The sequence below is a fragment of the Chiloscyllium plagiosum genome, unplaced genomic scaffold (genome assembly GCF_037043375.1).
Source record: "Chiloscyllium plagiosum isolate Xiang-an unplaced genomic scaffold, Cpla_swu_hap1 HiC_scaffold_19, whole genome shotgun sequence".
NCBI lineage: Eukaryota > Metazoa > Chordata > Chondrichthyes > Orectolobiformes > Hemiscylliidae > Chiloscyllium > Chiloscyllium plagiosum.
In genome coordinates, this window is record NW_028270157.1 from 73,455,255 (window position 1) to 73,470,835 (window position 15,581).

The 15,581-nt window shown below is 50.9% G+C and overlaps 1 protein-coding gene across 6 annotated transcripts in view; it reads right to left on the minus strand.

Moving 5' to 3' along the window:
* Positions 1-15,581, minus strand: part of LOC122562959 (F-actin-monooxygenase MICAL3-like) — a 587,087-nt gene that overhangs the window by 109,524 nt on the left and 461,982 nt on the right. The gene's annotated exons all lie outside the window — the stretch shown is intronic.

Here is a 15,581-nt window from a genome sequence, read left to right on the forward strand (position 1 = left end):
GGAGTGGAGAGTGGACAGTGATGGGGAGGAGGAGGAATCCCAATGTTGGAGTGGAGAGCGGACAGTGATGTAGAGGAGGAGGAATCCCAATGTTGGAGTGGAGAGTGGACAGTGATGGGGAGGAGGAATCCCAATGTTGGAGTGGAGAGTGGACAGTGATGTAGAGCAGGAATCCCAATATTGGAGTGGAGAGTGGACAGTGATGTAGAGCAGGAATCCCAATGTTGGAGTGGAGAGTGGACAGCGATGTAGAGCAGGAATCCCAATGTTGGAGTGGAGAGTGGACAGTGATGTAGAGCAGGAATCCCAATGTTGGAGTGGAGAGTGGACAGTGATGTAGAGGAGGAATCCCAATGTTGGAGTGGAGAGTGGACAGTGATGTAGAGCAGGAATCCCAATGTTGGAGTGTAGAGCGGACAGTGATGGGGAGGAGGAGGAATCCCAATGTTGGAGTGGAGAGTGGACAGTGATGGGGAGGAGGAATCCCAATGTTGGTGTGGAGGGTGGACAGTGATTGGGAGGAGGAATCCCAATGTTGGAGTGGAGAGTGGACAGTGATGGGGAGGAGGAATCCCAATGTTGGAGTGGAGAGTGGACAGTGATGTAGAGCAGGAATCCCAATGTTGGAGTGGAGAGTGGACAGTGATGGGGAGGAGGAGGAATCCCAATGTTGGAGTGGAGAGTGGACAGTGATGTAGAGGAGGAGGAATCCCAATGTTGGAGTGGAGAGTGGACAGTGATGGGGAGGAGGAATCCCAATGTTGGAGTGGAGAGTGGACAGTGATGTAGAGCAGGAATCCCAATGTTGGAGTGGAGAGTGGACAGTGATGTAGAGCAGGAATCCCAATGTTGGAGTGGAGAGAGGACAGTGATGGGGAGGAGGAGGAATCCCAATGTTGGAGTGGAGAGTGGACAGTGATGTAGAGGAGGAGGAATCCCAATGTTGGAGTGGAGAGTGGACAGTGATGGGGAGGAGGAGGAATCCCAATGTTGGAGTGGAGAGCGGACAGTGATGTAGAGGAGGAGGAATCCCAATGTTGGAGTGGAGAGTGGACAGTGATGGGGAGGAGGAATCCCAATGTTGGAGTGGAGAGTGGACAGTGATGTAGAGCAGGAATCCCAATATTGGAGTGCAGAGTGGACAGTGATGTAGAGCAGGAATCCCAATGTTGGAGTGGAGAGTGGACAGTGATGTAGAGGAGGAGGAATCCCAATATTGGAGTGGAGAGTGGACAGTGATGTAGAGCAGGAATCCCAATGTTGAAGTGGAGAGCGGACAGTGATGTAGAGGAGGAGGAATCCCAATGTTGGAGTGGAGAGTGGACAGTGATGGGGAGGAGGAATCCCAATGCTGGAGTGGAGAGTGGACAGTGATGTAGAGCAGGAATCCCAATGTTGTAGTGGAGAGTGGACAGTGATGTAGAGCAGGAATCCCAATGTTGTAGTGGAGAGTGGACAGTGATGTAGAGGAGGAGGAATCCCAATGTTGGAGTGGAGAGTGGACAGTGATGTAGAGCAGGAATCCCAATGTTGGAGTGGAGAGTGGACAGTGATGTAGAGGAGGAATCCCAATGTTGGAGTGGAGAGTGGACAGTGATGGGGAGGTGGAATCCTAATGTTGGAGTGGAATGTGGACAGTGATGGGGAGGAGGAATCCCCAATGTTGGAGTGGAGAGTGGACAGTGATGGGGAGGTGGAATCCCAATGTTGGAGTGGAGAGTGGACAGTGATGTAGAGCAGGAATCCCAATGTTGGAATGGAGAGTGGACAGTGATGTAGAGGAGGAATCCCAATGTTGGAGTGGAGAGTGGACAGTGATGGGGAGGTGGAATCCTAATGTTGGAGTGGAATGTGGACAGTGATGGGGAGGAGGAATCCCCAATGTTGGAGTGGAGAGTGGACAGTGATCTAGAGCAGGAATCCCAATGTTGGAATGGAGAGTGGACAGTGATGGGGAGGAGGAATCCCAATGTTGGAGTGGAGAGTGGACAGTGATGTAGTGCAGGAATCCCAATGTTGGAGTGGAGAGTGGACAGTGATGTAGAGCAGGAATCCCAATGTTGGATTGGGGAGTGGACAGTGATGGGGCGGAGGAGGAATCCCAATGTTGGAGTGGAGTGTGGACAGTGATGTAGAGCAGGAATCCCAATGTTGGAGTGGAGAGTGGACAGTGATGGGGAGGAGGAATCCCAATGTTGGAGTGGAGAGTGGACAGTGATGTAGAGGAGGAGGAATCCCAATGTTGGAGTGGAGAGTGGACAGTGATGTAGAGGAGGAGGAATCCCAATGTTGGAGTGGAGAGTGGACAGTGATGTAGAGCAGGAATCCCAATGTTGGAGTGGAGAGTGGACAGTGATCTAGAGCAGGAATCCCAATGTTGGAATGGAGAGTGGACAGTGATGGGGAGGAGGAATCCCAATGTTGGAGTGGAGAGTGGACAGTGATGTAGAGCAGGAATCCCAATGTTGGAGTGGAGAGTGGACAGTGATGTAGAGCAGGAATCCCAGTGTTGGATTGGAGAGTGGACAGTGATGGGGCGGAGGAGGAATCCCAATGTTGGAGTGGAGTGTGGACAGTGATGTAGAGCAGGAATCCCAATGTTGGAGTGGAGAGTGGACAGTGATGGGGAGGAGGAATCCCAATGTTGGAGTGGAGAGTGGACAGTGATGTAGAGGAGGAATCCCAATGTTGGAGTGGAGAGTGGACAGTGATGGGGAGGAGGAATCCCAATGTTGGAGTGGAGAGTGGACAGTGATGTAGAGCAGGAATCCCAATGTTGGAGTGGAGAGTGGACAGTGATGGGGAGGTGGAATCCCAATGTTGGAGTGGAGAGTGGACAGTGATGTAGAGGAGGAGGAATCCCAATGTTGGAGTGGAGAGTGGACAGTGATGGGGAGGAGGAATCCCAATGTTGGAGTGGAGAGTGGACAGTGATGTAGAGCAGGAATCCCAATGTTGGAGTGGAGAGTGGACAGTGATGTAGAGCAGGAATCCCAATGTTGGAGTGGAGAGTGGACAGTGATGGGGAGGAGTAATCCCAATGTTGGAGTGGAGAGTGGACAGTGATGTAGAGGAGGAGGAATCCCAATGTTGGAGTGGAGAGTGGACAGTGATGTAGAGGAGGAGGAATCCCAATGTTGGGGTGGAGAGTGGACAGTGATGTAGAGGAGGAGGAATCCCAATGTTGGAGTGGAGAGTGGACAGTGATGGGGAGGAGGAATCCCAATATTGGAGTGGAGAGTGGACAGTGATGTAGAGCAGGAATCCCAATGTTGGAGTGGAGAGTGGACAGTGATGTAGATGAGGAGGAATCCCAATGTTGGAGTGGAGAGTGGACAGTGATGTAGAGCAGGAATCCCAATGTTGGAGTGGAGAGCGGACAGTGATGTAGAGGAGGAGGAATCCCAATGTTGGAGTGGAGAGTGGACAGTGATGGGGAGGAGGAATCCCAATGTTGGAGTGGAGAGTGGACAGTGATGTAGAGCAGGAATCCCAATGTTGGAGTGGAGAGTGGACAGTGATGTAGAGCAGGAATCCCAATGTTGGAGTGGAGAGTGGACAGTGATGGGGAGGAGGAGGAATCCCAATGTTGGAGTGGAGAGTGGACAGTGATGTTGAGGAGGAGGAATCCCAATGTTGGAGTGGAGAGTGGACAGTGATGTAGAGGAGGAGGAATCCCAATATTGGAGTGGAGAGTGGACAGTGATGTAGAGCAGGAATCCCAATGTTGGAGTGGAGAGTGGACAGTGATGGGGAGGAGGAATCCCAATGTTGGAGTGGAGAGTGGACAGTGATGTAGAGCAGGAATCCCAATGTTGGAGTGGAGAGTGGACAGTGATGTAGAGGAGGAGGAATCCCAATGTTGGAGTGGAGAGTGGACAGTGATGTAGAGCAGGAATCCCAATGTTGGAGTGGAGAGTGGACAGTGATGTAGAGGAGGACGAATCCCAATGTTGGAGTGGAGTGTGACCAGTGATGGGGAGGAGGAATCCCCAATGTTGGAGTGGAGTGTGGACAGTGATGGGGAGGTGGAGGAATCCCAATGTTGGAGTGGAGAGTGGACAGTGATGTAGAGCAGGAATCCCAATGTTGGAGTGGAGAGTGGACAGTGATGTTGAGGAGGACGAATCCCAATGTTGGAGTGGAGTGTGACCAGTGATGGGGAGGAGGAATCCCCAATGTTGGAGTGGAGTGTGGACAGTGATGGGGAGGTGGAGGAATCCCAATGTTGGAGTGGAGAGTGGACAGTGATGTAGAGCAGGAATCCCAATGTTGGAATGGAGAGTGGACAGTGATGGGGAGGAGGAATCCCAATGTTGGAGTGGAGAGTGGACAGTGATGTAGAGCAGGAATCCCAATGTTGGAGTGGAGAGTGGACAGTGATGGGGAGGAGGAATCCCAATGTTGGAGTGGAGAGTGGACAGTGATGTAGGGCAGGAATCCCAATGTTGGAGTGGAGAGTGGACAGTGATGTAGAGCAGGAATCCCAATGTTGGAGTGGAGAGTGGACAGTGATGTAGAGGAGGAATCCCAATGTTGGAGTGGAGAGTGGACAGTGATGGGGAGGTGGAATCCTAATGTTGGAGTGGAATGTGGACAGTGATGGGGAGGAGGAATCCCCAATGTTGGAGTGGAGAGTGGACAGTGATGGGGAGGTGGAATCCCAATGTTGGAGTGGAGAGTGGACAGTGATGTAGAGGAGGAATCCCAATGTTGGAGTGGAGAGTGGACAGTGATGTAGAGCAGGAATCCCAATGTTGGAGTGGAGAGTGGACAGTGATGTAGAGCAGGAATCCCAATGTTGGATTGGAGAGTGGACAGTGATGGGGCGGAGGAGGAATCCCAATGTTGGAGTGGAGTGTGGACAGTGATGTAGAGGAGGAGGAATCCCAATGTTGGAGTGGAGAGTGGACAGTGATGGGGAGGAGGAATCCCAATGTTGGAGTGGAGAGTGGACAGTGATGTAGAGCAGGAATCCCAATGTTGGAGTGGAGAGTGGACAGTGATGTAGAGCAGGAATCCCAATGTTGGAGTGGAGAGTGGACAGTGATGGGGAGGAGTAATCCCAATGTTGGAGTGGAGAGTGGACAGTGATGTAGAGGAGGAGGAATCCCAATGTTGGAGTGGAGAGTGGACAGTGATGTAGAGGAGGAGGAATCCCAATGTTGGAGTGGAGAGTGGACAGTGATGTAGAGGAGGAGGAATCCCAATGTTGGAGTGGAGAGTGGACAGTGATGGGGAGGAGGAATCCCAATATTGGAGTGGAGAGTGGACAGTGATGTAGAGCAGGAATCCCAATGTTGGAGTGGAGAGTGGACAGTGATGGGGAGGTGGAATCCTAATGTTGGAGTGGAATGTGGACAGTGATGGGGAGGAGGAATCCCCAATGTTGGAGTGGAGAGTGGACAGTGATGGGGAGGTGGAATCCCAATGTTGGAGTGGAGAGTGGACAGTGATGTAGAGCAGGAATCCCAATGTTGGAACGGAGAGTGGACAGTGATGTAGAGGAGGAATCCCAATGTTGGAGTGGAGAGTGGACAGTGATGGGGAGGTGGAATCCTAATGTTGGAGTGGAATGTGGACAGAGATGGGGAGGAGGAATCCCCAACGTTGGAGTGGAGAGTGGACAGTGATCTAGAGCAGGAATCCCAATGTTGGAATGGAGAGTGGACAGTGATGGGGAGGAGGAATCCCAATGTTGGAGTGGAGAGTGGACAGTGATGTAGAGCAGGAATCCCAATGTTGGAGTGGAGAGTGGACAGTGATGTAGAGCAGGAATCCCAATGTTGGATTGGAGAGTGGACAGTGATGGGGCGGAGAAGGAATCCCAATGTTGGAGTGGAGTGTGGACAGTGATGTAGAGCAGGAATCCCAATGTTGGAGTGGAGAGTGGACAGTGATGGGGAGGAGGAATCCCAATGTTGGAGTGGAGAGTGGACAGTGATGTAGAGGAGGAGGAATCCCAATGTTGGAGTGGAGAGTGGACAGTGATGTAGAGGAGGAGGAATCCCAATGTTGGAGTGGAGAGTGGACAGTGATGTAGAGCAGGAATCCCAATGTTGGAGTGGAGAGTGGACAGTGATCTAGAGCAGGAATCCCAATGTTGGAATGGAGAGTGGACAGTGATGGGGAGGAGGAATCCCAATGTTGGAGTGGAGAGTGGACAGTGATGTAGAGCAGGAATCCCAATGTTGGAGTGGAGAGTGGATAGTGATGTAGAGCAGGAATCCCAATGTTGGAGTGGAGAGTGGACAGTGATGGGGAGGTGGAATCCCAATGTTGGAGTGGAGAGTGGACAGTGATGTAGAGGAGGAGGAATCCCAATGTTGGAGTGGAGAGTGGACAGTGATGGGGAGGAGGAATCCCAATGTTGGAGTGGAGAGTGGACAGTGATGTAGAGCAGGAATCCCAATGTTGGAGTGGAGAGTGGACAGTGATGTAGAGCAGGAATCCCAATGTTGGAGTGGAGAGTGGACAGTGATGGGGAGGAGTAATCCCAATGTTGGAGTGGAGAGTGGACAGTGATGTAGAGGAGGAGGAATCCCAATGTTGGAGTGGAGAGTGGACAGTGATGTAGAGGAGGAGGAATCCCAATGTTGGGGTGGAGAGTGGACAGTGATGTAGAGGAGGAGGAATCCCAATGTTGGAGTGGAGAGTGGACAGTGATGGGGAGGAGGAATCCCAATATTGGAGTGGAGAGTGGACAGTGATGTAGAGCAGGAATCCCAATGTTGGAGTGGAGAGTGGACAGTGATGTAGATGAGGAGGAATCCCAATGTTGGAGTGGAGAGTGGACAGTGATGTAGAGCAGGAATCCCAATGTTGGAGTGGAGAGCGGACAGTGATGTAGAGGAGGAGGAATCCCAATGTTGGAGTGGAGAGTGGACAGTGATGGGGAGGAGGAATCCCAATGTTGGAGTGGAGAGTGGACAGTGATGTAGAGCAGGAATCCCAATGTTGGAGTGGAGAGTGGACAGTGATGTAGAGCAGGAATCCCAATGTTGGAGTGGAGAGTGGACAGTGATGGGGAGGAGGAGGAATCCCAATGTTGGAGTGGAGAGTGGACAGTGATGTTGAGGAGGAGGAATCCCAATGTTGGAGTGGAGAGTGGACAGTGATGTAGAGGAGGAGGAATCCCAATATTGGAGTGGAGAGTGGACAGTGATGTAGAGCAGGAATCCCAATGTTGGAGTGGAGAGTGGACAGTGATGGGGAGGAGGAATCCCAATGTTGGAGTGGAGAGTGGACAGTGATGTAGAGCAGGAATCCCAATGTTGGAGTGGAGAGTGGACAGTGATGTAGAGGAGGAGGAATCCCAATGTTGGAGTGGAGAGTGGACAGTGATGTAGAGCAGGAATCCCAATGTTGGAGTGGAGAGTGGACAGTGATGTAGAGGAGGACGAATCCCAATGTTGGAGTGGAGTGTGACCAGTGATGGGGAGGAGGAATCCCCAATGTTGGAGTGGAGTGTGGACAGTGATGGGGAGGTGGAGGAATCCCAATGTTGGAGTGGAGAGTGGACAGTGATGTAGAGCAGGAATCCCAATGTTGGAGTGGAGAGTGGACAGTGATGTTGAGGAGGACGAATCCCAATGTTGGAGTGGAGTGTGACCAGTGATGGGGAGGAGGAATCCCCAATGTTGGAGTGGAGTGTGGACAGTGATGGGGAGGTGGAGGAATCCCAATGTTGGAGTGGAGAGTGGACAGTGATGTAGAGCAGGAATCCCAATGTTGGAATGGAGAGTGGACAGTGATGGGGAGGAGGAATCCCAATGTTGGAGTGGAGAGTGGACAGTGATGTAGAGCAGGAATCCCAATGTTGGAGTGGAGAGTGGACAGTGATGGGGAGGAGGAATCCCAATGTTGGAGTGGAGAGTGGACAGTGATGTAGGGCAGGAATCCCAATGTTGGAGTGGAGAGTGGACAGTGATGTAGAGCAGGAATCCCAATGTTGGAGTGGAGAGTGGACAGTGATGTAGAGGAGGAATCCCAATGTTGGAGTGGAGAGTGGACAGTGATGGGGAGGTGGAATCCTAATGTTGGAGTGGAATGTGGACAGTGATGGGGAGGAGGAATCCCCAATGTTGGAGTGGAGAGTGGACAGTGATGGGGAGGTGGAATCCCAATGTTGGAGTGGAGAGTGGACAGTGATGTAGAGGAGGAATCCCAATGTTGGAGTGGAGAGTGGACAGTGATGGGGAGGTGGAATCCTAATGTTGGAGTGGAATGTGGACAGTGATGGGGAGGAGGAATCCCCAATGTTGGAGTGGAGAGTGGACAGTGATCTAGAGCAGGAATCCCAATGTTGGAATGGAGAGTGGACAGTGATGGGGAGGAGGAATCCCAATGTTGGAGTGGAGAGTGGACAGTGATGTAGAGCAGGAATCCCAATGTTGGAGTGGAGAGTGGACAGTGATGTAGAGCAGGAATCCCAATGTTGGATTGGAGAGTGGACAGTGATGGGGCGGAGGAGGAATCCCAATGTTGGAGTGGAGTGTGGACAGTGATGTAGAGCAGGAATCCCAATGTTGGAGTGGAGAGTGGACAGTGATGTAGAGCAGGAATCCCAATGTTGGATTGGAGAGTGGACAGTGATGGGGCGGAGGAGGAATCCCAATGTTGGTGTGGAGAGTGGACAGTGATGGGGAGGAGGAATCCCAATGTTGGAGTGGAGAGTGGACAGTGATGTAGAGGAGGAGGAATCCCAATGTTGGAGTGGAGAGTGGACAGTGATGGGGAGGAGGAATCCCAATGTTGGAGTGGAGAGTGGACAGTGATGTAGAGGAGGAGGAATCCCAATGTTGGAGTGGAGAGTGGACAGTGATGTAGAGGAGGAGGAATCCCAATGTTGGAGTGGAGAGTGGACAGTGATGTAGGGCAGGAATCCCAATGTTGGAGTGGAGAGTGGACAGTGATGGGGAGGAGGAATCCCAATGTTGGAGTGGAGAGTGGACAGTGATGTAGAGCAGGAATCCCAATGTTAGAGTGGAATGTGGACAGTGATGTAGAGCAGGAATCCCAATGTTGGAGTGGAGAGTGGACAGTGATGGGGAGGAGGAATCCCAATGTTGGAGTGGAGAGTGGACAGTGATGTAGAGGAGGAGGAATCCCAATGTTGGAGTGGAGAGTGGACAGTGATGTAGAGCAGGAATCCCAATGTTGGAGTGGAGAGTGGACAGTGATGTAGAGGAGGAGGAATCCCAATGTTGGAGTGGAGAGTGGACAGTGATGTAGAGCAGGAATCCCAATGTTGGAGTGGAGAGCGGACAGTGATGTAGAGGAGGAGGAATCCCAATGTTGGAGTGGAGAGTGGACAGTGATGGAGAGGAGGAATCCCAATGTTGGAGTGGAGAGTGGACAGTGATGGGGAGGAGGAATCCCAATGTTGGAGTGGAGAGTGGACAGTGATGTAGAGCAGGAATCCCAATGTTGGAGTGGAGAGTGGACAGTGATGTAGAGCAGGAATCCCAATGTTGGAGTGGAGAGTGGACAGTGATGTAGAGGAGGAGGAATCCCAATGTTGGAGTGGAGAGTGGACAGTGATGTAGAGCAGGAATCCCAATGTTGGAGTGGAGAGTGGACAGTGATGTAGAGGAGGACGAATCCCAATGTTGGAGTGGAGTGTGACCAGTGATGGGGAGGAGGAATCCCCAATGTTGGAGTGGAGTGTGGACAGTGATGGGGAGGTGGAGGAATCCCAATGTTGGAGTGGAGAGTGGACAGTGATGTAGAGCAGGAATCCCAATGTTGGAGTGGAGAGTGGACAGTGATGTAGAGCAGGAATCCCAATGTTGGAATGGAGAGTGGACAGTGATGGGGAGGAGGAGGAATCCCAATGTTGGGTTGGAGAGTGGACAGTGATGTAGAGCAGGAATCCCAATGTTGGAATGGAGAGTGGACAGTGATGGGGAGGAGGAATCCCAATGTTGGAGTGGAGAGTGGACAGTGGTGTAGAGCAGGAATCCCAATGTTGGAGTGGAGAGTGGACAGTGATCTAGAGCAGGAATCCCAATGGTGGATTGGAGAGTGGACAGTGATGTAGAGGAGGAGGAATCCCAATGTTGGAGTGGAGAGTGGACAGTGATGTAGAGCAGGAATCCCAACGTTAGAGTGGAATGTGGATAGTGATGTAGAGCAGGAATCCCAATGTTGGAGTGGAGAGTGGACAGTGATGGGGAGGAGGAGGAATCCCAATGTTGGAGTGGAGAGTGGACAGTGATGGGGAGGAGGAATCCCAATGTTGGAGTGGAGTGTGACCAGTAATGGGGAGGTGGAATCCCAATGTTGGAGTGGAATGTGGACAGTGATGTAGAGGAGGAGGAATCCCCAATGTTGGAGTGGAGTGTGACCAGTGATGGGGAGGTGGAATCCCAATCTTGGAGTGGAGAGTGGACAGTGATGTCGAACAGGAATCCCAATGTTGGAGTGGAGAGTGGACAGTGATGTAGAGCAGGAATCCCAATGTTGGAGTGGAGAGTGGACAGTGATGTAGAGCAGGAATCCCAATGGTGGATTGGAGAGTGGACAGTGATGGGGCGGAGGAGGAATCCCAATGGTGGAGCGGAGAGTGGACAGTGATGGGGAGGAGGAGGAATCCCAATGTTGGAGTGGAGTGTGGACAGTGATGTAGAGGAGGAGGAATCCCAATGTTGGAGTGGAGAGTGGACAGTGATGTAGAGGAGGAGGAATCCCAATGTTGGAGTGGAGGGTGGACAGTGATGTAGAGCAGGAATCCCAATGTTGGAGTGAAGAGTGGACAGTGATGTAGAGCAGGAATCCCAATGTTGGAATGGAGAGTGGACAGTGATGGGGAGGAGGAATCCCAATGTTGGAGTGGAGAGTGGACAGTGATGTAGAGCAGGAATCCCAATGTTGGAGTGGAGAGTGGACAGTGATGTAGAGCAGGAATCCCAATGGTGGATTGGAGAGTGGACAGTGATGGGGCGGAGGAGGAATCCCAATGTTGGAGTGGAGAGTGGACAGTGATGTAGAGCAGGAATCCCAATGTTGGAGTGGAGAGTGGACAGTGATGGGGAGGAGGAATCCCAATGTTGGAGTGGAGAGTGGACAGTGATGTAGAGGAGGAGGAATCCCAATGTTGGAGTGGAGAGTGGACAGTGATGTAGAGCAGGAATCCCAATGTTGGAGTGGAGAGTGGACAGTGATGGGGAGGAGGAATCCCAATGTTGGAGTGGAGAGTGGACAGTGATCTAGAGCAGGAATCCCAATGTTGGAGTGGAGAGTGGACAGTGATGGGGAGGAGGAATCCCAATGTTGGAGTGGAGAGTGGACAGTGATGTAGAGCAGGAATCCCAATGTTAGAGTGGAATGTGGACAGTGATGTAGAGCAGGAATCCCAATGTTGGAGTGGAGAGTGGACAGTGATGGGGAGGAGGAATCCCAATGTTGGAGTGGAGAGTGGACAGTGATGTAGAGGAGGAGGAATCCCAATGTTGGAGTGGAGAGTGGACAGTGATGGGGAGGAGGAATCCCAATGTTGGAGTGGAGTGTGACCAGTCATTAGATTAGATTAGATTACTTACAATGTGGAAACAGGCCCTTCGGCCCAACAAGTCCACACCGCCCCGCCGAAGCGCAACCCACCCACACCCCTACCCCTACATTTACATTTACATTTACCCCTTACCTAACACTACAGGCAATTTAGCATGGCCAATTCACCTGACCTGCACATCTTTGGACTGTGGGAGGAAACCGGAGCACCCGGAGGAAACCCACGCAGACACGGGGAGAACGTGCAAACTCCACACAGTCAGTCGCCTGAGGCGGGTATTGAACCCAGGTCTCTGGCGCTGTGAGGCAGCAGTGCTTACCACTGTGCCACCGTGCCGCCCACGGGGAGGTGGAATCCCAATGTTGGAGTGGAATGTGGACAGTGATGTAGAGGAGGAGGAATCCCCAATGTTGGAGTGGAGTGTGACCAGTGATGGGGAGGTGGAATCCCAATGTTGGAGTGGAGAGTGGACAGTGATGTAGAACAGGAATCCCAATGTTGGAGTGGAGAGTGGACAGTGATGTAGAGCAGGAATCCCAATGTTGGAGTGGAGAGTGGACAGTGATGTAGAGCAGGAATCCCAATGGTGGATTGGAGAGTGGACAGTGATGGGGCGGAGGAGGAATCCCAATGGTGGAGCGGAGAGTGGACAGTGATGGGGAGGAGGAGGAATCCCAATGTTGGAGTGGAGTGTGGACAGTGATGTAGAGGAGGAGGAATCCCAATGTTGGAGTGGAGAGTGGACAGTGATGTAGAGGAGGAGGAATCCCAATGTTGGAGTGGAGGGTGGACAGTGATGTAGAGCAGGAATCCCAATGTTGGAGTGAAGAGTGGACAGTGATGTAGAGCAGGAATTCCAATGTTGGAGTGGAGAGTGGACAGTGATGGGGAGGTGGAATCCCAATGTTGGAGTGGAGAGTGGACAGTGATGGAGAGATGGAATCCCAATGTTGGAGTGGAGAGTGGACAGTGATGGGGAGGTGGAATCCCAATGTTGGAGTGGAGAGTGGACAGTGATGTAGAGCAGGAATCCCAATGTTGGAGTGGAGAGTGGACAGTGATGGGGCGAAGGAATCCCAATGTTGGAGTGGAGAGTGGACAGTGATGGGGAGGTGGAATCCCAATGTTGGAGTGGAGAGTGGACAGTGATGGGGAGGTGGAATCCCAATGTTGGAGTGGAGAGTGGACAGTGATGGGGAGGTGGAATCCCAATGTTGGAGTGGAGAGTGGACAGTGATGTAGAGCAGGAATCCCAATGTTGGAGTGGAGAGTGGACAGTGATGTAGAGCAGGAATCCCAATGTTGGAGTGGAGAGTGGACAGCGATTGGGAGGAGGAGGAATCCCAATGTTGGAGTGGAGAGTGGACAGCGATTGGGAGGAGGAGGAATCCCAATGTTGGAGTGGAGAGTGGACAGCGATTGGGAGGAGGAGGAATCCCAATGTTGGAGTGGAGAGTGGACAGTGATGCAGAGCAGGAATCCCAATGTTGGAGTGGAGAGTGGACAGTGATGGGGAGGAGGAATCCCAATGTTGGAGTGGAGAGTGGACAGTGATGGGGAAGTGGACGAATCCAGGTACAATCCCAATATCAGAGGGGATTTTAATCAATGATGGGGTGAAGGAGGAATCTAGGAACAATGTAGAATATTAAATGTCTGAAAAGAGCAGCATACTGTAGAGCTTTCTGTCTTCTAGTCATCAGGACGAAGATGATAATGCCAGATTTAAAAAATATCGTCAGTTTATAAGTAAGAAAAAGAGAGTGGTGATTGGTTGTCAAGTTTACTTGGATTTTCTGAGGCATTGCTATGGAAATAGCAACAGAGACCTACTGCTTCCTGAGCTCTCAGGCCATGAAACAATCCTCAATGCTGGAACATAGAACAGAACCAAAGAATTCCCACTGTGTGGAAACAGGCCATTCGGCCCAACCAGTCCACACCAACCCTCTGGAGAGTATCCCACGCAGACCCATTCCCCTACTCCTATTACTCTACATTTCTCCTGACAAATGCACCTATCCTACACACCCCTAAACACCATGGGCAATTTAGCATGGCCAATTCACCTAACCTGAAAAATGTGTTGCTGGAAAAGCGCTGGAATTCACCTAACCTGCACATCTTTGGACTGTGCAAAGCGCCGGAAGAAACCCACGCAGACAGGGAAGCATGTGCAAACTCCACACAGATGGGTGCCCAAGGCTGGAACTGAACACGGGTCCCTGGCACTGTGAAACAGCATTGCTAACCACTGAGCCATTGTGCCACCCTAGCTCGTGATTCCACAAAATTGGTCCCTGGTTAGGAATGGATGTTGCTTTCAACAAGTGCAATGTGCCATGTTCCAAACTCAACTGGTGATCTGTAACTGACTGTTAGTGTAGGTGTTAACTGAATTGAAGAAGTACATCTAACAGTCGACATTTTATATTGCGTTTAAGCTGGGTAGGTCTGTACGCGACCTGTTATATACAACTAAAAGAACGTGCTAGAAGAAAGTGCAGATGCTGGAGATCAGAGTCGAGAGTGTGGTGCTGGAAAAGCACAGCATCCGAGGAGCAGGAGAACGACAGTTCAAGCATAAGCCCTTCAATGGGAATGCCTGAAACGTTGATCCAGCACCACACTCTCGAGAAAAGAACACACTTTTTTGACTCAATCGTTCACTTGCTGCAAAGTGCTACGTCCATACCAGGCATCAGTCAAACTCATACATGACGGGCTCAATTCTGTGGTGGTTAGGATGTCTGTTTGGGCTCAGGACAGCATCCTCTTTGTGGAAAACAACACTCATATCAGCACTTCACAAAAGCAGCATGGAACATCCTCCTGAACCTTTTGTTCAAAACCTCAACAAAAACTTGCCAACCATTCAGCGCCCTCTTCTGCTGTGCATAAATTGTTGTGATTCTTTGAAATTTGATGTTCTTGTGTTTGTCCTGACGAGTACAAAACAAATAGCCTTTAACATCATGCATCTCTTCAACAAGATTGAAATTCAGTACTATCATGCGGCTGAAATTTAAACTCATGCAAGGAGCATGCTCACAGTGTTAAATAACACAGACACATTGGAATGAAACTTGGAGACCACTCATTGATGTTAATGATACTGGTCCAATGTCAAAACATTCGGGGTCCTATGCTAGAACTGAAAGATCAAATAAAAACAGCTGGACAGATACCTTGCCATCATTGCACTGTCCTTCCCTCCCCTCACTACCATCCATCCATTCATCACCATCTGTCCAACCATTATATCCATCTTCCTCCATCCCATGGGCATCTGATGTTTCATCACCCTCCCTCCACCATCATCTGTCCATTCATCACCATCTGTCTCTCCACCATCATCCGTCCATGCATCACCATCGTCTCTCCACCATCATCCGTCCATGCATCACCATCATCCGTCCATGCATCACCATCTGTCTCTCCACCATCATCCGTCCATGCATCACCATCTGTCTCTCCACCATCATCCGTCCATGCATCACCATCTGTCTCTCCACCATCATCCGTCCATGCATCACCATCTGTCTCTCCACCATCATCCGTCCATGCATCACCATCTGTCTCTCCACCATCATCTGTCCATGCATCACCATAGTCTCTCCACCATCATCCGTCCATGCATCACCATCGTCTCTCCACCATCATCCGTCCATGCATCATCATCTGTCTCTCCACCATCATCCGTCCATCCACAGCCATTGATCTCTCTACCATCCCTTCCTCTGTCACCATTTGTCTCTCCATCACCCTCTCTCCATCCACCACTATCTTGCCCTGGTCATCATCCCTCTCTCCATTACCATCTGTCTCTCCATTACAAACCATTCTACCTAACAGATCATTTCTCTCTCTCTCTCCATAACTGATCTTTATTACCATTCATTCGTCCAGTACTAGCTATCTTTTTGTTACCCTCCATCTCTTCATTACAATCTCTCTACTAATATCCACCTCTCCATTACAAACTCTGTAATATTTTCTGTCTCTGCTACCTTCTATTTCTTCATTATAATCTCTCCATTAATGTCCATCTCTCCATTATGGTCTA